Source organism: Meriones unguiculatus, chromosome 3 (assembly GCF_030254825.1).
Source record: "Meriones unguiculatus strain TT.TT164.6M chromosome 3, Bangor_MerUng_6.1, whole genome shotgun sequence".
Classification (NCBI taxonomy): Eukaryota; Metazoa; Chordata; class Mammalia; order Rodentia; family Muridae; genus Meriones; species Meriones unguiculatus.
Genome location: NC_083351.1, coordinates 50,905,905 through 50,927,855, shown reverse-complemented (window position 1 = coordinate 50,927,855; position 21,951 = coordinate 50,905,905).

Genomic DNA, 21,951 nt, shown 5'->3' with positions numbered 1-21,951 from the left:
GGGCTCTTCTCTTGTTCTAGGCAACAACAAACCATTTCTTGACTGGATTGGGACACATGATAGGAGGTGTATTATGCAGGACAGCAGCAAAGGCTAGCTCAGTTGTTAGACAAGATGTCCCAAAGGACTTCCTAACCCAAAGCTGTACTGTGTGGTAATCTGCTGCCAGTATGGTCCACTACAGCTTTTGGAATCCCAGTTAAGCCATTAGATCTGAGAAGTGAGCTCAGCAAGTCTATAAGATGCACTGAAAGCTGCAATCCCTGCTGCCAGTATTGGGCAGCAGGGCTGACTTCATATCAGTGCCTAAGGGCATATCCCATAACTGGTGCTTCAAAGGTAGGCACAAAGCCTTGCCTCTCATACACAGTATTCACCTGGCTCCTCACCAAACTGAACTATTGCTTCTTTACATTTTGACAGCTTTTGCATGAAAAACACTTCCTCAACACTCAGGATGCCGAAGATACTTTTCAAGAGTTTGTTGAATTGAAAAATATGGATTTTTATGCTAGAAATTAACTTACTTATTTCTTGTTGGCAAATGTATGGATTGTAATGATTCCTATTTTGATTAATAAAGATATATTTGAGCCCAGTGATAATTGGTCAAAATGCACAGCCTAAACCAGTTTCCTTTGCATTAACCTGTACAATATGCAGAAAGGTATTAATGGTTTCTGCACTTACATTTTGGAATAATTCTTCACATTATGACGATATCCACATTTAAAACTGCTCTCTTATCTCAAAGCATTATTCTTTATTCTTTACCTTTCTTCACCAAAACCATATTTCATGATAACAATATTTTATGTATCTTTTACTTCATGATTTTTGTCTTATTTGTCTTTAGCAAGAATTTCTTAAAGAAAAAAAATACCTAAGTTCCACTGAAAACATAAGTATATATGTTTGAAATACAGGCAAAGCATACATGTTAGGAATCCTTGAGAAATTTTTATTTTTTGACTGTCAGCAACAAATTTCAGCTAACCAATTTGTCAGAGATTTAACTCCTATTGTGACCAGCACACAGGCATTGTTTTATTTGAAAGAATTTTATTTTTTGAGGGGGCCACACAATGGCAGGGTGAAAGTTTGGCAATGGTGGTTTTATCTTGTATCCATCTCCTTCCTTTTGAGTTCCCTGCTTACCCTTGAGAGTATGTTATAACCCAGAGCCAGGTCATGGTCTTAAACCTATGGTTAGTTGCCTTGGATTTCAGAACAACAAAATCTTCCAGGGTAGAATATTTCCCAAATGAAGGCAATTGCCCGTGATAGTGAGGTTTCATTTGGACCAATCCCAGCCACTTTGATGGCACCTGTAACTCCAAACATTTTGTGGATTTGGCCTGAGCCATACCACCAATGCTACATGGTAGGGAAAAGGTCACACACCTGATCCACCTAACCTGTGATGTAATAAGCCACAGTGTGTGTGTGTGTGTGTGTGTGTGTGTGTGTGTGTGATCTAATCCAATGCTATGAGGTCCCTACCCTCACCCTTACTCCTCTCCTGTATGCACCTGCTAGTCATCACAGTGTACCTGGGCCAGCTGTCTCCACATGCCCCAAGGAGAATGAAAGGAGGATGAGAAGGAAGAAATACATTAGCTGTTCAGAAGGGAGCACTCATTAAGTAAGAAAGAGAAGGAACACATTCTGGACTCCTCTCAGGAGCCCCTTGAATAAGCAGAAAGTTGTAAGAGATTAAAAGCATAAGTCTTAACTCCTAGCTGGTGGCTTCACAGCTTTTATTGGTGAATGTTGGAGTCTGGTGGGCACTCACAGGAATTTCCGAGTCCTTGTGTCCTGACACAGAAAAAAACAAAACAAAACAAATAAACAAAACCCCCCAGCTAAAAAGAGATACACAGATAGTAGCTGATTCAGAGACTGTTTATGAAGAAAACAAAGCACTTCCAAAGGAGATTGGGTGAGAGCTGGAAGGACACTGAGGAGTTCAGTGAGGATAAGGGTTACAATCTTCTTTGCCAACTGGCTTCCTTTGTATGCTTAATTTGACCTTATGTGCATAATTACTTAAGGTCACATATCTGAAAATGAGTGTGAACTAGCACTTATAAATATGGTACAGTAACTGCGAGTTGCTGAGGAGCAAGAACACTTGGCTAGCATCCTTCTATCCTGAGAACTAAGAATATCCATTTACTTATTCATTTATGAGCAGAGTAGGGACTATGGATCAAATTTGTGGTATATAAATTTAGAAGTCAGAAAGGTGATGCCACATGCTACAGTCTTTGAGGGCGAATTTCCCTTTGTCAGACAACCAAATTAGCTGAAAAACATGTAGGAGAAATTACGAAAGCGTTGATTAATCCATTTGCCAAGTTAAGCCACATATTTAAGCTGGTTCAATGCTGTGTATAAGTCTTTATTTAGAAAAAGCAGAAATCTAGATTGTTAGCTGACTTAGTTTCTCATTGACAATGGAATTATAATATAATAATGTGACAAACTTTGTGGTGAACACTTTCTGGCTCCATTGCTGGGAAGAACGCTAATTTTTGCCTGTACAAGAGGAGGCTTGCATGCTCTCCTCTCCTCTTTCACATTCTCCTCTCTAATCTCTTGTTTTGTTTTGTTTTTTTTCAAGAGGTTATTTAGAAAAGAAAAGAAAAGGAAAGGAAAGAAAAAGAGAAGAGAAGAGAAGAGAAGAGAAGAGAAGAGAAGAGAAGAGAAGAGAAGAGAAGAGAAGAGAAGAGAAGAGAAGAGAAAAGAAAAAAAGCTGTTTGCAAGACTGTCACAGATCCCAGGACTCCTTGGTAGTTTTTATCCTACCCATAACAATGAACTGCTCATTCCCTTGTGGTTACTGAGAGGGACTCTCCTAAGTCCACAACTCCTTGGAGGTACACTCCAGCGGTAACGCTTTGGATCAGGTGGAAAGGTGGAGAAAACATCAGCAGTAAAATATGAATAGACTTGTTTATTTTGTGTTAGGGTTAGAGAGTGTGCACAGGTCATGGTGAGTGTGTGAAGGTCAGAGGACATCTTGCAGAACTTAAGTCTTATTTCCTACAACCTGGGCTCCAGAAAGCAGGTCCTCAGGTTTGGTGGCAAGTGTCTTTACCTACCTCACAGGCTCCTCATTTTATTCTTCCTTTTTTCATTTTTAAAACAAGAAGGTACTTTTCTACCATTTTTCCAAGTAGACTGTGTTTTTTTTTTTTTTTCATCTTTACTTGTTATTCCCATGGACTATATAAATTTGCCTGTTATTATCATAAACTACATAAATTTCAAGATGGTAACTTACAATTAAATCTCTGAGGAATTTATTGACTGTGGCACATATGCCTTTCTCTTTGCCAGCCTGTTATCTGGGCCTTTAATATAGATTTGAGCAAGTGCCATTTACATTCAGTCTTGTGGAACTTTAAAGTCATGCTTTAGCCTTGATCATTTTATACTTTGTCAATGGGCCAGCTTGACATTCATGAAGGCCTCAGATCCCAGCTGCCACATCCACCAAGCTGGACAGAGGAAGCAGGTCAAATGCAACATCACGCTGCCCTGGTGAGACCCTTCCTCCTCACTCTGCTTCTCTCTGTCTCGTTTGGCAGAATTTAGTCACATGGCCACATGTAACCTCAAGGGGGGGTATCAGGGCTCTGCAATAAAGAAGGGTGAGTGGCTGTGGACACATGTACTCACCACCAAAATGAAGAGACAATCTTTCTAAAAATTGTATATTTAAAATTTTCATTTATGGTACTTTTTCACAGGGCTACAAATGCAATACCTAGTCAGCGAATGCTTTAAATTTTGATTTTTTTTTAATATTGTCTCCAGGTTAGCAATATATAACAGAATCCTATTCTTATGACTATTTGTAATACACAGTATAGGTCTCAGCCTGCCACATAATCAGGAGAGAAACAACCAACACTCTGTGCCATGCTGTGCTACTAACACAGTGTATGATGGATACATGTCTATGTGTATATGTGATGCATGCCATATGTGTGTATGTCAGGGATACATGTGATGCCTTTGTGATACATGCACATGTGTGTATTTGTATGTATGTGCATGTATGTGATATATGTGTTTATATGTTCCATACATGTCGGTGTATGAAAGTATGTACTTGGGTGTGTTCATGAGGATACCAGGACATTGCTGGTCTCTATTAATGTTAAAGATTTTGAACCTGCATATCAGTTTTTTAAAAACTATTTTGGGTGAGAGTGGCCATTGTCACAGTAAATTCTACCGGAGTGGACGCAGGACTAGCCACAGGATTATCAACATGGATTGCTGCAGCCATGAATCATCTGAAGGAATGGGCGGGCATGGGAGCATTAGCAGGCCTTCTGGTGTTGGTCTCCTTGGTTTGCCTGTGGTATATATGCAAGATTAGAGTCTCACAACAGTGTGATGCAGCCATGATCATTCAGACCTTTACAGCCATTGAAGCAGGACATTCTCCCCAAGCATGGTTGGATACCATAAAAAGCTAAAATGATACGCTCAGGATGCGAGGCTAAGCACTGCACTCAGGGTCAGCCGCTTTGGACCCAGAGAAGAGCATGTCTGATTGCATGCGGGTTGATGCCCCAGGTCCCGCCTCTGAGAAAAAGGTATCGGACAGGTCTGATGTTCTTTGGGTGGATGACACATAAATGAACATCGGTACAAAGTCCCAATTTATTTCTAATATCAGAGATCAGACCTCTACTCTTGCCTGATGCGTCTAAAACAAAAAGGGGAAACTGTAAAGAGCTGCGTATTGCCGTGCCTGAAAGATGGAGCTGGTTTCCAACTTCCACCTTCCCGATGGTGAGTGCTCTCTGTCACGAACAATTCCACATTTGGCTAAGGCTGAGGATCTGGCTTGCTTCCGTGTATGTGGACCTATCTGCATTGCCCACGTGGCACGCCTGGGTTGGCTACCCAGAGGCTATTTAAGCTGTGGGCTGGCTTTCCCCAGGGTCCGAGGATTGTTCAAGGTTCCTGAATAAACTGCATTGAAAAAATAAATAAATAAATAAATTAAAAAAAATTATTTTGGGTATAGTGTACTCATCACCACACACCACACTCAATTTTCTTAGTTTTACTGTTTGCATTGGGTTGAACCCAGGGCCTCATGCTGACTAAGCAAGTGCGCTCTGCCCTTAGCCTATCAAGACTATTTACATGATGCTGGAACCCTAGAAGGAGTTTTCCAAGCAGGCGGTGTGTTAGTGCTTCTGCCTTATATGTTTCTCTTTAGGGGTCTGATAGTGTCAATGTCTTCCAGCCAGATGTTCCAAATGACACTGCACTCCCTCTTGCTTCACTGGTTGCCCAGTTTAAACCACCTTTTGCCACCTTCGTTGACGATAAATTGAATTCAACAGTCTGTGACAGGAAGCACACAATGCCACTTAAACAGAGAGGCTCTTTGTTCCATCAGGTAACTGGATACCTCTAAGTACAATGACCAGCACCCTTAAGATTCTTGGTTAACCAGTGTCAGTCTCTTTCTGTCAGTGTGGCTATCTCAGAAAATCAGCTTAGAAGAAGGGAAGATGCTTTTTAGCTCAATGATTCAGAGTTTACAATCTGTGGTAGATTGACCCCATTGCTTTGGGGCCTGAGAGTAGGTGTTACACCATGGCTGAAGAATGCAGCATAGGAAACCTGGTAACATCATGGTTAGCTGAGAAGGGGAAGGCCATGAGAGTGATGGAGTAGGAGAGAGAGGCTAGTGTTTTTCCAGGGCATAGTCTTAAAGAGCTAAGTTAATTCCACAGTCCCTACTCCTCAGGGCTCCACAACCTGCTGACAGCGCTGAAGGCAGGAACTGAAGCAGAGACCACGGAGTCATGCTGCTTACTTACTTGTCCTCCATGGCTCATTCAGTTGGGTTGTTTTTATACAATAACACCCACCCAGGGGTGGAACTACTCAAATTGTACTTAGCCTTCCCTCATCAACTATTAATCAGGCAAACACTTGATAGACAGCAATACAGGCAAATCTAATGGTATTTTCTCAATTGAGGTTATTTCTTCCTAGAGGACAAAAGCTCACCAGCATACTGGTTAACTTAGACCTTGATGGAATAGTTTATCTTGCCTTTTTAGCCGTGTCTTATCTGGAGTAAATAACTTTTGTTCATGTCTGCTCAGAAAAATCACATAATAGTTTCTGTTGTTCCAAACATTGTGTGTGTTCACATTTTGGACATTAAGGTCTTTATTTAACTCATAGGACATGCCTCCTGCTCCATATTGAATGTCTTCCACACGTATTAAATCATCTTCAGGAGCACTGAACATATGCACATTGGCTTCCCTCTCCTAACCCATTCCTCATCCTTGTTTTTCCTCGTCCTTCAGAGAGGAACCTGAGACCTAATGTCCTCAACAACTGAAAATTCCATCTTCATCCATCATTACCTACCTATGTGATCCTTGGTAAATTTCTTAAACATTCTGTGCTTAGTTTCCTTTTATGTAAGTAGGATACTATGTGTGTGTGTGGGGGGGGTCCCAAGAGCTAAGGAGAAGAAAATCAGGGAACAGCCGCACAGGCTACCCAGTTTCACGTGTGTACATGCATACTCACTACATCTCCCCCTCTCCAGCAGTCCCATTCTTTCCCTCCTTTCCAGTTCCCTTCATTCTTTTCATTGCTTCCTACTGGTTTAAAAGATCCAATCCAAGTGTATACCATCATGTAATGAATACAAGGAGCGAAAGAAGTAGAAGAGCCTCAGCTCCACTGTACTCCGATAGGCCTTCTGAGCCTTCATTTTAGCACAATAAACCACATCCTGGTGAAAAAGCTTTGTGTCCCCTTTCACAGACCAGATAACTTGCTTTAATACTACTGTGTCTACCTCGTGGATCTACTGAATAAAGTAGCACTTTGTAAAATGAGATGTTCTCAGTAAATAAATGGAAGCCATGATGTTATATACAACTTTCTGCTTAAATGGATTTTTTTTTGAGATTCTCATTACATCATTTCCTCCTTCCTTTCTTTCCTCCCTCCAAACTCTCCCATATCCCTTCTTTCTTACTCTTTTTCAAATTCTTGACTTTTTCTTATTTAAGTGTGTGTGTGTGTGTGTGTGTGTAATAACAGATCATATAATGCTATTTGTATGTATATGTTCTCAGAGCTGACCATTTGGTATTGGATAACCAATTGATGTTCCCTTCCCTGGGGAAAACAATTTTCCCCATTCTCAGCATGTCTTACTCGCCTGAGGCCTCATGAGCTTTCCCACTTTAATGATAGCATATCTATCAATCATGTTTAGGCAGCTATGTTGTTTAGACCTCTTTGGTGTAGCTCTTGACATTTCTAAAATACACAATTTCACATCAAAATTTCTGCTGTTCTGGCTCTCAAAATCTTTTTACTCACCAATCATGATCACCAAGCCTTAGGTGCTGGAGTTGTGCTATAGGTATATTCTTTGGGTCTGGGATCCACAACACTGGATTGATTGTTGCATTCCCTCTAATGGTATTTGTCTGTTAAAAAAAAAGGAAGTTTCCTTGATAAGGGGTATAGTACACTTATCTGTGGGTGTAAGGACAAATATTTATAATATAGTTATGGATTATGGTGGTTTTGTAAAGTGTTGGCTATATGTTCTCCTCCAAGATCTATTCATTTACTAACCCAGGATAGTTGTCTAGGTTTCCAGCACCAGACATGATTCCTGTCTTGTTGAGAAGATCTTATGTCCAATAAGAAAGATGTTGATTACTGATAAGTATGTGGACCCTATTGTGCCCTTAGGGTTATCATGCCATGTTGGTAATTATAGTGGTTCATTGGCTTCCTAGCTGGGTAGGACTGTTTGTTCCTTGCTTCCTTCCTTTGGAAGCTTGCATGGCTCCATCTAGTACAATAAAAGATAATCCTTATGGAAAAAACATTCAGGTCATTTCTAGCTCAGGGGCCTCTGAACCCTGTATCTGCAGAGTGTAGTGTCTTCAGCAATCAGACTTGCCTTTCACTTCTAGGAAGGGGCTGATATACCTAGAGGCAATACCAGTAGGCTATAATGTTTTGGGCATCTCTTGGACAGCCATGACCAACAACTTGAAAGAGGGTTTCTCATGCAGTATATTGGGGTTTCTCTAAGATTATCTTTGGTTCTTGGAACATAATAACTTTTGAGTTGTTGGATTGGGTTGTCCAAAGTGTTTTCTAGGTAGTCTTTGCTCTTTCAGGGAGCACTATCAGTCCTGATGAGAATATTTCATTTAAACTATATAAGTATATTTATATACCAATATACGTGTAAGTTAGGTAAAGTGGGGATTAAAAAATTATACTTAATTTTTTGCCACTCTTCCCATTTTTCACATTTCTACCTTCTCTACTTCCTTCTTTTTAGTGTTTTTTCTTTATGGGGACACCTATTTGATTCCAATTTCAGGATTTTTTTTTTTTTTTTAGATTAGACTCTTGTTGGTAAATACAATCTTTCACCTGCTTTACTTTCTTTCTGTTGTCTGTTTTTTGGGGTTTTTTGTTTGTTTGTTTATTTTTTTAGACAGTGTTTAACTCTGTAGCCCAGGCCATGTTGGATCACTATTTAGCCTATGCCGGCCTCAAACTCATGGCAATCCTGCCCTGTCCCTCATTCCCAATGCTGGGGTTACAGATGGGAACCATCACATTTGGCTCTAAGGCCTTTTGTTGTATGCTTTCGTTGTGTGGATCATATCTCTTTCAATGTAATGATTCTCTGAAATAAGAATGCGAAAACGCTTCAAGAAAACTCCTCATCCCACTTGCCAGTTTGAAGGCAGGACACTGCTCGGTTCTCATTCTATTTCCCCACCTTCTAGGGATTTCCTCCAGTGTTTCTCTTTGCTACTGAGATCTTTGTTCCATCCATTTCATTAGTAAAATAAACTTGCACAAAATAAGGTATTTGGATAATTATTCTCATATGCTGTTCCTAGCCTTCTTCTTGTTGGTATTTCTGACTTAAGCAATTGTTTAAGTAAACATTCCTATGATACACAATACTACTCTCAGCCCTCTTTTGCTCCTTTTTCTGTCTTTCTAGAATGTTCAGTTCCAATGTAGATATAGGAAGACCAGAAGAAGGATGGGGTGCTTAGCATCTAGTCTCCTTAAACAATATTTAAGAAGTACAGATGATTGATGTCTTATCTTATCTCAGCTCTGCACTCTATTTCCAAGCTGAGAGACAGAATATTGGAGATTGGCCTAATACACCTTTTGTTTATGGTATCTGTTTCATAAATTCTCTCTGATTCTGGGTAGATTCCCTTCAGCAGCAATCTCTGTAATTGAGTCTGCAGTTTGGTCTGTACTCTCTACTATGACCTGGAGTTGTTCACAGCTAGTGTAGGTCTTGGTAGGTTTATTTGGATGATGAATATCTTGACTATAATCTTGTACATGGCACTTTCCAGTTATCCCCAGATACCAATGTCTCAGTTACTTGACTATTACTGTAATCAAACGCCATCACCAAAAGCAGCTTGGGGATGGAAGAGTTTATTTCATCTTATGACTTGTAGCTCAACATGGAGGGAACTTAAAGCAGGGACTAAAGATAAGAACCTGGAGGCAGGAGTTGATGCAGAGACCCTGGAGAGCTGCTTACTGGTTTGCTTCTTATGGTTTGTTCAGCCTGCTTTCTTAATAGTACCCACAATCATCATAACAGAGATGGCACCACTTTCAATGAATGGACCCTCCCACATCAACCATCAATCAAGAAAATGCACCAAAGTCTTCCCCTCAGGACAATCTCATGGGTGACATTTTCTTCATTGAGGTCTTCCATAAAGACTCTAGCTTGTGTCAAGTTGACATGAAAACTAGCCAGCACAAGGTACAATGGCATTTTAGCTAAGCTTCACTGTTAAGACTTTTCATCTAAGCTGGGCTTGGAGCAGAAGCTGGGTTCCCATTTATCTCAGTCAGAAGGAAGATAAAAACCATAGTACAGGAGCTGTTTCTGTATGCACTGAGTGGTTTCACTTAATAATCATTTTTATCTTCCCTGTACAGAGGTTTTTCCCTGAACAGAGGTTAGGCTCACTGGGAGGTAAATCCATTCTCTCAAATCATCAAGGTTCCAGTTAGTGCTTTGTAGCCATAATTAATTAAACCATACCCAAGTTTCCCAATAATGAAATTCCCTATATCCCTAGTGAAATTCGAGGTTCACAGTCAATAGATATAGACTTGAATACACCCCATACCTGTCTCATTCTTGAGGTTTGCTTATGCTTTTTCTCCTGGTCTGTCTTAAAAGAGTGAGTAGGGGCATAAAAGGTTGATGCTTCATGTCTGCTTTTGTATTTTATTGATTTTGTGCTAATCAAACAGTCATATATAATAATAATGTGTGGAAAGGGGGTGATAGACAGTAAAAGCAAGGGAGTGTTATTTATTTTAATTAAAATGCAAACACAAGGCATGATTATTGACTGATTACATTACAAAATAGCTACTTGCTCCACTATAGTTAAGTGTGATTTGATGCGTCCATTAGAAGCTATTCTCAGGGGCTTGTATCTTGGCCAAAATAGTCCCTTCAGGCTGAAACTTGGCAGATGTCTCAGCCTAATTACAGTCATTTTCCTTTTTGGATTAAGAAAATGGAATTATTACAGTGCTTTGAGCCCGCCCACCCCCATATTTTCAAAGGTTTGCGTTTATAGTCACATTACTTTGTGGGCTCTTGTTCCATTTGAATAAAACTGCAACTTAGCAAGAACAAAGGTTTCCTTGGCACTTTAAGGTAGCGTATAGCCTCTGAACATCTAGCCTTGGAATTCCATGCTGAAAAACTCGTTCTTTCTCAAGCAGTTGCACTGAGGAATCAAGCATGTTGGAGGTGTCCACTGGCAGTGCTGTGTGGTTTATTTTCTGCCTTTGGTTACTCACTGTATCTGCTGTTCCCAAATTCCAAACCACACCTTTCACCATATCCCTTTCTAGACTTTCAGCTGTCTCCCTCAGATTGCCTTGCAGTGGGTCTGTCTTCTTTCGTTCATTCATTTTTACACACCAGTAAGTTGGACAGAATCTAAGCGAGCTAGCGGTGGTTGGAGGAACCTCCTCTGTGGCAGGCAGAGCCCCTGATGACTCTTGCCTGCAGGCATATCCTGTGTCACTCTGAGCAGTTTGGTTAAGCTCAGTGGCCTTGCCAGTTCTCCAAAGAGGCCCAGAGTTACCCGTTCCTTTCTACAAAATGCCTAGACACTACCTTTGTGGAAGTTTTTTGTAATGGATGACTATGAATAGTATCAAAACAATCACTCCTTAGGAGTGGTAGGTGATATTTGAGTGATTTTTTTTTAAGTTATTTGAAGCATGCAACATCTTCTTTCCAATGAGTGACTGATTTGTGAGGACGGTTTCACAACTCTTAGATGGCTTCCCTAACTAAAACCATAACCTATGCTGCACAGAATTTCCAACAATGTGGAAAAAGAATTGTTTCTGCAGTTTGTGACCTGGGCTTCCCAGCGCTCTTGCTTAGATATCTTTCCGGATATGGGTGGTGAATCTGCAGCTGGCACTGACATGCGGAGAAGTGTAGCAGTGTAACCAGGATACATGGAGTTTTAATTTCCTTTCATTTTTTTTTTCTTTTTTTTCCAAAAAGCAACAGGAGTTGGTGGTTTTAAAAGATTTGCTTAATTTTCTACTCTGCAGCCCAGCCCATTAAAGAGACCATGAAATCAAAACGTTGAAAATGTTTGAAAGAGAATTTTGCTGACTCGAATCTTTCCAAGAGGCTGTTGTGGAGGAGTTATATTGAACAGGAAGTGGTCCAGGTGTGCCCTGAGCTGTCCAGGAGTTCATGATTCTAGAAGGTTTTGTATTTGTGTAAATGTACTAAACAAATAAATAAAAGATATAGCAATTAAATTTAAAACAAAAAAATTAACTGAAAAAATGGAATAAATAATTCCTTCACCTTGGAATTAAAGCACCAACAACACGATAATGGGCTATGGAGCCAAAATTTAGAACAGATAAACCAAATTTTTTCAGGTATGCCAATGTAGGGAAGTATGCATTATTTATACCCTCTTATTTAAGTATAGAATGTAAATTTGTCTTGGGTTTATTTTTGTGGAAAAATAACTGCAGGAGAAATATAAATGTCTCTTACTATAATATTTTGTTTCTAAATACTATTGCTTTTGTTAAGGTTGCACAGGAGTGAATAAAATAATATTGGAGGTTGAGAACTGCTAAGTTAGAGTTACATGAGAAACTAACTCTCCTCTTTAAACACCATTTGATGTAGGTAGGCAATTTAAAGACTTTCCCAAAGGATAGCTAAACTGAGCATTCTGGACTGAATGGTCACCTCACAAGTTCATGTGAGGGAGTTCCAATCCCCAGTATGACATTATTGGAAATTGTGTCTTTGGGAAGTAATTAAGACTTAATGAAGTAATAAGGGTGGGGCTTTCATTTGATAGACTTGACCTTGTACGGGGTTGCGGGGGAGGAAAGAAATTCAGGGAGAAAAATGCCACAGGACACAGCAAGAAGGTGGCTCTCTGCAAGGCAGTAACACCCAAGCTTCCGGTTTCCCGTCTTTCTGCCTCCTCTGACATACCCACCTCAGCATCGTTCATAGTCTATTGCTTTCTCCAGCTCTACCTCTGCCCAGGAGCAGTTGAAGCTGTTTCTGTGGCTTTTCTCCTTTACACAGTACCCAGAACATTGACTTTTAGGTTGTTTGCAAAAGGCAGGTCAAGTAGCTCAGAACACTTGCCAACGTGAGCTCAGTGGAGAAGTGTAAAAAGCACAGTGCTGGGCTAAAAGCAGGCTCTGGAGCCCAGTGGCTTACCAAAGGATGCCCAACTTTGCAGCTCACTGGCCTTGTGACTTTGAGTGAGACATTCACCTTGGCAGCCTCATCTTCAGGTGTTAGAAATCAGAGCACTGCTCTCATAGAGCTCCTGCAAGTGAACTGATACCTGTAAAGCGTTTGTGATAAAACCTGGCAGATGGGGAGCACTCTGTATTTTCTATCTTATTATAAATAGCCCCCGAAACATCAGGCTTCTGCTAATCTCTGTGTCTCTGCCCTGTCCCAAGTTCACCATAACCACACAGTAAAATATATGGCTAATTATGTCATTGTTTATCCTTTTCTGAATAGATACTAACAGTTAACATTTGTGGATTGTGTTTGTTCTAAATGAGCTAGACCATTCTTGTGGCCCATGCAGAGCTAAGTCATCAGTGTGGGGTCAAGAAGTCTGAGTCTAAATGTCATTTTCCCATTTTGTGGCTGTGATACGCTGGCCAGGGCCCTATTGTATAACAGGCATGCTACAAAGACTGAAAGTGATGAAGCATTTAGCACAGTGCCTGTCACATGGGAAGGACTTAAATGCTACCATTATTAGTTCTCTGTTGTGCCTTGGTGGGTCATAAGGTGCACAGATGGGTTACAGCTGAAATTTGGTTTGTAGAATTTCTGGCTTCTCTGCTGAGGCAGAAGGCATAGAGTTCAGCTGTAACACTAAATAGGTCCAGCATTCTGCACCCTCTCCCCATTTGGATTTAGATGTGGAAAGTGATTGCTTTGACCCAGGGACTGTTACAACTAAGAGAGCTAAAGCCCAGTTTTTCTGGCCCATTGTTTTATCTGATCTCTATTATTTATCTGATCTTTCCTAAATCATGAATTTCAAATTGATGCTGCTCTAAAGTTTTTTTTTTTTTTAACTCTTATCAAAGGAACATATGTCTTATTGATACGAATGGTTAAATAATCTACCATGCAGGCAGTGGAGTGGGCAGGAGTCTAAGGAAGAGTTCTGAATGCAGGACCTTCTTTGATTAACATAAGCATGCAGTAATTCAGGTTAGCTGATGAGGATGTAGTCTTTGTATCTTGCCAGCCATTCTTCTGCTCTTCTGACTAAGCATAGGTGGTTAAGAACAAGGATGCGAAGTTCCTGAGGTGAGTGGGTACCAGGAGCATGCAACTACTCTGTGCATGCAACTGCTCTGCAACTGCTTCCTCAACACATACATAGGAGGAAAGAGGTGCCTGCTTCATAATGTGGCTGATGCTAGGTAACGAAAGAAGACATTGAAACAGCAGAAGATGCTACTTGCCACACATTTCGTGGGTGTGTACAAGCAAGCTTACCTTGAAAACGATTTCAAAGATTAGTATACTCATTAATTCTGAGTGTCTTTTAGCAAGAAGTTGCTTCTGTTGGAATCATCTTCTTCCTTTGGAGAGTGGGGGTGGGAGGCATGTCCAACAAGATCTAAGGTCTGGGGGCCCAAAGATGCACTTCTTTTCCTCATTACTGCCTAAGGTACAGAGAGATGACTATTTCTTCAATTCTAAGAATAGAGAGTACTGGGCCTACTTAGTACTAACAGAGTTGACAGTCACTCATGCTGTCTAGACCTCCAAGTCTCCTTGCTACTCTCTTTCCATGCACATCACAGTCTTGGCTATATCTCACCATCTTCCCTCAACACTGCCCTTCTCGGGTCTGTCCCATCTCATCCACTACTTATCCACAATGCCCTCACCTTCCTAGCTAGTACTGTGCAAACCCTGCTGCTAGGGTCTACCTAGCCCCTGAGCACTTCTGGGCTCCCACAGCTGGGCGCTTTGAGGTGTGTGCTTACTCACTCTGTGTCTCTCTGCTCTGTTGCCAGTGGGCTCCCATAGATCCAGACACCATCTTACTCAGGCTAAGAGCTCCACCTCCCAGCATAAATCAGGATGCATAAGTCCATGCAGACTTAGTGACTACATCTGGCCACCTTTTTTCCATGGGAGAAAAAGCACTCCAGAGTGCTTTCCTTTCTGCCCCGAAGAGTCTGGAGGTCAACTAGCTGTGTGGTGTGAATTCTGACCTTTAATTAAGAAATGCTGATAAATATATCTGCAAATTTGGGGACACCTGAAGTACTTTATGTGTACACTCTTTCTACCTTGGCCTATTTTGGAATCCCTTGTATCCCCTGGGATCACACATCGTTCCCAATAAATGGGCTGGAGAGTGGAAATGTGGATATTCTGATCTGACATTATTTTGGAGCGTGGCTTTCCTGTTTGCTGCTGTTTCCCTTTCATGGACCATTAGCAGCTTCCAAAGGCAATATCCTTTCACTGTCACACTGTGCCATGGGGGGCCATTTCAACAACTTTAGACTAGGGCATTAAGTGCAATTCTGGATGAGAGTCAGCACATAACCAAATAAAAATAATAAAGGGGAAGCGTGTAGGAGCCATTTGGAACGCTGTCCCGAGCTGAATTCATTTGCAGCCTCGTGGAAACCCGCTCATCACCAGTGATCAGCCCGGGCCCGGCCATGCCTTATTTAATTGTAAAGTATTTCATACTCTCAGAAACAGCCCTGCTCATTTGCTTTTCCTTTTTTGGAGAGTGTCTTGGTGGAATGCTGAGATTCTAATGAGTGGAAGAAGAAGAAAACACAGGTTTTCATTTTAGCAAGCCAAAAAAGAAAAATAAATAAATAAAAGGTGTATTCTTATAGTTTTTCTGTTCTCCTTAAAATGGGAATTTAAGACTCCATTTCAGAAATTCTCCTTGGCGCAGAGGAGAAGGCAGAAAGGCAGGTAGTTAAAGTTCAGGTGCTTCCTGGTTCCAACACCCTGTTCCTGTCTCCAGGAGGAGTGAAGGTGCAAGGATGACTTGGAACACTAATCCCAGAAGAGCCTTAGGTCTAACCATCAGGGACAGGTACCCCACATCAGCACATCTCTGGCTTATTGTCATCTCTGTCCCCTGTAATGAGATGGCTGCTAAAGAAACACTGATTCCTAGAGACCCCTGGATTAGAAATTCTGATTTTGTTGCTCTAAGCCTGAAAGAAGAATGAGAATCCATGTCCTAAGACATATTTCTGGATCAGCCTTATAATAAGGCAAGGTCCATAATGCAGTCATTCATTTTCTTAAGAAATGCCTGTGATAATCAGCTTTGTATAGTTGGTCTCTTATAGAACATGGGGCCAGCAATAGGGTGCATCCTAACTCTGGGGATCCACAGTATGAAAGTTCATGTCTCCTCCAGAAACCTGCAATTCATTCTTCCCCCTTCTTTTATGTAACCCAGCAGTGGAAGTGAATAAATACTAGTGAAGTATTCAGCCATTAGCAAGGAAATGGTTTTTCAGTGTTTAGGCGGATCCCATTACTTAAGGTTTGATCCTGGCTCTATCTTAGACATGGTGGCTCAGCCTAGGTAAGGATGGACTACATCAGAAGGGTCTTGGAAAGCAGCTTTGTGATCTATACACTATGATAGCATGATTAAAAAGATCATAGTTGACAGTCACAATGTGCTTGTCATGTGCCCAACATTGTGTAGCCTAAATATCCAATATCATTTAAATTATTGATGGCTTTGTTTGTATTGTTCATTATTATCATATCAACTTCTAGGCTAAGCCACTGCTCAATAAATATTTCTTAAATGAATAAGTGGGTTTTTAACTTACCTCACCCCCAAGAAAATGTTTTGAGCTAATTAATAAATGGTCTAGATATTCCAAATCTCTAGGAGGAAGCCCAGGGCCTCAGTAGTTACATCAAGCTCTTTGTTCGACTCATAAAGTTGATAAGGTGTGCAAAGCAGGGAGTTCAGACCATGTTTCTTAACAAACATTTGAGTCCCCTGGGTAACAGTCTTATGCCATGCTCAGCTCATATTGTATATTCCAAGGACAGAGATTTACCATCTCAGATGGATACCTTATACTGTCCTTCATGCTGAAGCCAGGTTACTTTAATTATTGAAACCTTAACAACAAAGTGAATTCCATTTTTCTCCATTTTTGCCCATTGTTCTTATCTGATACTCAAAGGAAAAAGGCCATGTCTCCCTACATTCAGCTATCCAGAACTGTTACAGTAAAAGTTTAGCATCAGACTATTTTCTACATATTCATGGATCAAACCAGAGGAAGGAGGAATAAGAAATCATGGCTTTAACTAGTGGCTTGTAGTCCTGCACTAGCTAGAATGAACCCTGTGCCCTGAGGACAGGCAGGACACAGTTGTTTAGCTGGGTGTAGTGTGGACACCTGCAGTCTCAGCACTTGGGAAGCAGGGGCAGGAAGAGCACAAGTGGGAGGACAGCCGAGGCGACAAACCAGAGTCAGAGCCAGCAAGAGAACTTGTCTCAAATAAACAAACCAATAACACAGAAAAAAGAAAACAAGACTCTTTAACATACCAACCAATGGCCTGTTATAGGAGGTCTCCAAACTTCTCTTTTCCCATATGTGAAGTAGGAATAATAAAACATCATAGTATTGGGCATATAAAATGAAATAGCTAACAGCAATGAAACCCCAAACACATGGAACAATAGAATCATTCATTAAAATTGTAGCTCACCTGTATTCTGTGCTTACTAAACACAACACTGCACTAGTCAATTTCCTTCGAAGCTCCTAAGTTACGGGATAATGTTGTTTTGTTAACTATAGCATCCCCAGTCCTTGTGTATAACACGAAACTGCTTGATAAATGTTTGTTCAATAGGGAAGGAAAACCATTATTAGTTTATTTAACCTGCAGAAGAAGTCTTTAAGACAAATGCTTTGGATAATTCCATTATATACCTAAGAAAATCATGACTTAAGTGACTCACTCCCTTAACCAGTAGATAATGGAGCAGATTGCCAGGTACTGACAAAATGACTAACTCAAACTTTTGATTTGTGTCCTTCCACCATGACATCTGTTGCCACGGAGTGTGCTTGAGTGCAGCTGAAACATGAGGTCCCAACCCTGTCATTCTTTTATCCTGGGGACAAATGTGCACAGCCAGGTCAAAAGCTGGGGCTATCAACGCTGAGCACCATTCTTTTATCCAGCTGCTGGTGGCTTCGCTGTCTGCTTTGTGAGAGCTGCACTTTGCCCAGAGCCTTTGGTTGCCTCTTTCTCCCACTGAACAGTCACCAGGAAAAGCAAGAACTCTAAAACTGCTCAACTGAAAATGAAATATGCAGTGGCTTCAGGCTATGCTTTCCCTTTGCTGGGAAGCACTGCCATGATAATTGTTTCTACAAAAAGAAACTACAGCTCTGGCAGAAAAAAAAAATCAAACCCTCTGTTTTCTCGAACCCATCATAAACCATTGCTGGTAATTATAGGAGCTCATTGTGCGATAGTTTAGTTTAACTTAATTGGCAATTTTTTTTAAAGCTGCACCACAATAAAAATAGTAAAGAAAAAGCTGGGTTCTAGAGATGGAACATTTCAGCTTTGGTAAAGTGTCAAAGAATGCATGCCCCGCTAAAAGTGTGTGGCTGTAGCCCTCTGCTCTCAGCTCTCTCACTTAAACCTTTACCTTTGCATCTTATTCTATGACCCGAGTGCTTGGTCTGACTGTGGTCTTTCCTACTATTGCAGTAAGGCAGGATTTTAAACAGTTGTGGAAATAAATGGGCCCCTTAAACTAATTTAGAGTTAGAGGATTTGTGTGCCTGGGAGAGGCCTATGCAAAATGAACTAGCTGTGTCCCATTTCAAGGTAAGTAGACTCCTCCCTTTTGGGGATTCATTTGACTTGATTAAAAAAAAATCTATTAAACCTTTACCTCTAAAACTAGGGATGCTGTTATCCTCTTTCCCTATCCCTGGCTCTATCACCATCTCATCCAACCTCATTGCCACCAGCATCTTCATCAGCAGCTACAGCAGCCGCCACCACAGCAGGCCACCTTAATAATAATAGTGATAATGGCTAGCATTTATGATCATTCCCATATGTTGAATGCTAAGCCAGCGATTGCAAATAATTCTCACAACTTAAAAAGTCATTCATTAGGAAGTAGTGAGCATTAGACTCTCCTCTTCTCCAGCTGTCTAATGCCAGGACATGTGCTTTTATCCTTTGTATTTTTCAGTAAACTTAAAGTTTAGTCTACAACTGAGCCTTCAACTCTGGGACAAAGCGTATCTCACTTCATGTAGAACCAGAAAATAGAGAAAAACCAGTGAGCTCCTCATCTACCGAAGCTTGTAACTGGTCTTGTAACCTGTACAACTGATATGTAGCATGAAAAGGTGACTCCTGGGTGCCCATGCCCATTCCAGGTGGCAGTCTTCCACATGCAGTAACCTTTCCCCATGCCTCTGGAGGGGAGTTCTGGCATTCTTTTGTGCTCAACTTGCCAGGTTCCCACTAGGCTTGGAGCTTTTCCCTGGACTGCTGCCCAATGTCCAGGGTCAGGGAGTCTCCTTTCTGCTACTACTCATCCTCTTCCCCAGGGCATAAATTCCCTCTCCTGGTACCCAGGAGTGCAGAGTGAAGCAAAGATGAGGCATATTAGTGGCTTCATTTGCAGTGAAAGTCTTTGTGGTTGTAGTGCCCATGGTGACTGAGTGGTGGTGCTTTTAGCATGGTTCTAAATACTTTTATAGATACTAACTGTCCTCACAAGAGCCCCAGGAGGCAGATCCATTGCTTTTTCTATTTCCTAGGGAAGAAAATGAGGTAGACAAATGTCAAACGGCTTACCCAAGGCAGTGTGTTTATAAAATGGCATAATCTTAATGCTACAATGGGCTGTGTGATATTGCAGAATGAATAGTTTAGTCCTCCTCCCGTTTCCTGGCAGACAATACATAACATCCTTGAACTCTTTAACATGGCAAGTAGCTTTGTATGGACTGATAAAAAGCTGGTGGCTGGTGACCTTTAGGTAGCTCAAGGAGGATAAGGGATGGCTACTAGAAAACTAACAGATTTAGAGGATATGGACTTTCAGGCCCTGGGGCGGGGGTCAGCTTCCTCTTCCCAGGCTGACTTCTCATCAGCAATGGCTAAGGATAGAATGACAATGTCATCTCCAAGTACAAGGTCTGGAGCTCTTCCAGATAGCTGAATTCATAGTGGCCCCTGGAAGTAACACTTCAACCTCGTTTAGAAGCTCTTCAGTCCTTCACCTATGCATTCATGTGCCTAGCATCATCTGTTTCTCTTGTGTCATTATTTATGAGTAATTTGGAAATGTAAATCTTGGCCTGAGTTCTGGGAACTGCTCTGCAAAGTGCATGCTGCCATGGTCTCTGTGAGGACATGTATCTGTCAGTTCTGTTGTGTCTGGAAGATACTGTTTCCTTAGTGTCATTCATAATGTCTAGCTTTTACAATATTTCTGCCTCCTCTTCTGCACAGAACTGAGAACCCTGAAAGGTAGGGTTGATGGAAAGGTCCTATTTAAGACTGGGTGTCCTACAGCCTCTCACTGTTCACATTTTCCTGTTGTGACTTTCTATATTACCTCCCATCTACTTCAAGAAGAAGTTTCTCTGAGGCTTGCTGAGTGAGGCACTAGTTAATGGTTACAGCAGAATGTCTGATGATGATCGAGGGAGGCGCTAAACTATGGATATAGGAGTATATAATTAAGAGTCATTTTATGACACTTGGGTGGCCAAGAACCTGAGACTAGATAAACCATGTGTTCAGGGGAAAACCTAAAACTATTATTCAAATGCTTTCCAATGTTTGAAATACAATGACTATCTACTCTCTTATTTCACATGCTGTTATTTTCCTGCCTTGCAACTCATTAAGGTGTAATCATAGCATCAGCTTTTATACATGTTACTATTACCAATGGCTCCAACAGCCTACTAGTTTACATTGGAAAGGGGCTTAGATCCTGCTTTTTCTGTAAGTGCCCACTCTTTGCTGGTACTTGCAGACACCCAGTGGTTAACTAAAAGGAAATCAGAATCCAAGCCTCTCTGCTTCCATTTTGCATATGGCTCTTACTTCCTTAAACTGTGGGTCAGATTCCTGTTCAACCATACATGATCATCATTTAAAGAATAATTCTCTAATACTGGCAATCCCTTCACCTCAAGGCTATAGACACCAACATACAACTTTTCTGAAGATTTGCAGGATATTATCATCAACAGATTGTCAACTGACAGATTTCACAGCATCCTGTTCCAAACCAATGGACTGGCACTGAGCCGTCTCCAGCCATTGCCCTAAGCCACAGGAAACTAACTCCATCTTTCCTCTCTGACTTGTCTTTTCCTTTGAGTTCTTCATTCCCACAGCCAGTCATCACCTTGGACACTGGGAATGACAGTTTGTTACATAAACATCTTGTCATAAGATTTGTCTGTCCCCAAGGCAGTAGCTATTCATTTGTTTTCAATCTGGGTTAAAGTCCTCCTGACCACACACATCCAGCCATTCACAGTCATCCTGACCACACCTGACCAAGACTGCCTCTCCTTCCACCTGTGCAGACCTCACGCTCACCTGTATCTCCTTCTCTGTATGTACCACCACAAAAGACCTCCTCAGCTTCTCAAAGATCTCTTACTCTTCCAGGTGTAGCCACACAGCCTTCCCTGCCTTCACCACAGCACCACTCACCTGGATTTCAGAGGGAAGTATTCAAGCCTGGAATGCCATTATTATTTTTTTTAACGTACATTACACTTGATATATAATCCAACAACAAGTAGCCAAGAGAGGTTCTTTGCTGAGGAGCTGAGCCATTACAATTTGTGTGAAGTCCTCAGTCTTTTTCCCTGGTGGTAAGAGAAGCTGTAACAATTATGCCATGGGCTTCAGCTGTAGCCAGTCATCTGTGGAAGCCTGAGGTCGAGGAGGAAACCAAAGTGTGAACATGTGCTGGTATTTTGTGCACCTGAACTGCAAAGAAGAGGTTGTTATAAAATAAGAAAAGAGAGCTAGGAAGTGACTGAGGTGAGGAGATAAAAGTTACAGTCACACGCAACTCTAGGTCACCCAGCAGCTAGCTTAATCATTATCTAGCTTATAGCAGATGAAACTTAGGAAAGACAAATAAGAATGAAAGCAATCAGACCTCTACTCTTGCCTGATGCGTCTAAAACAAAAAGGGGGAACTGTAGAGAGCTGCGGAATGCTATGCCTTAAAG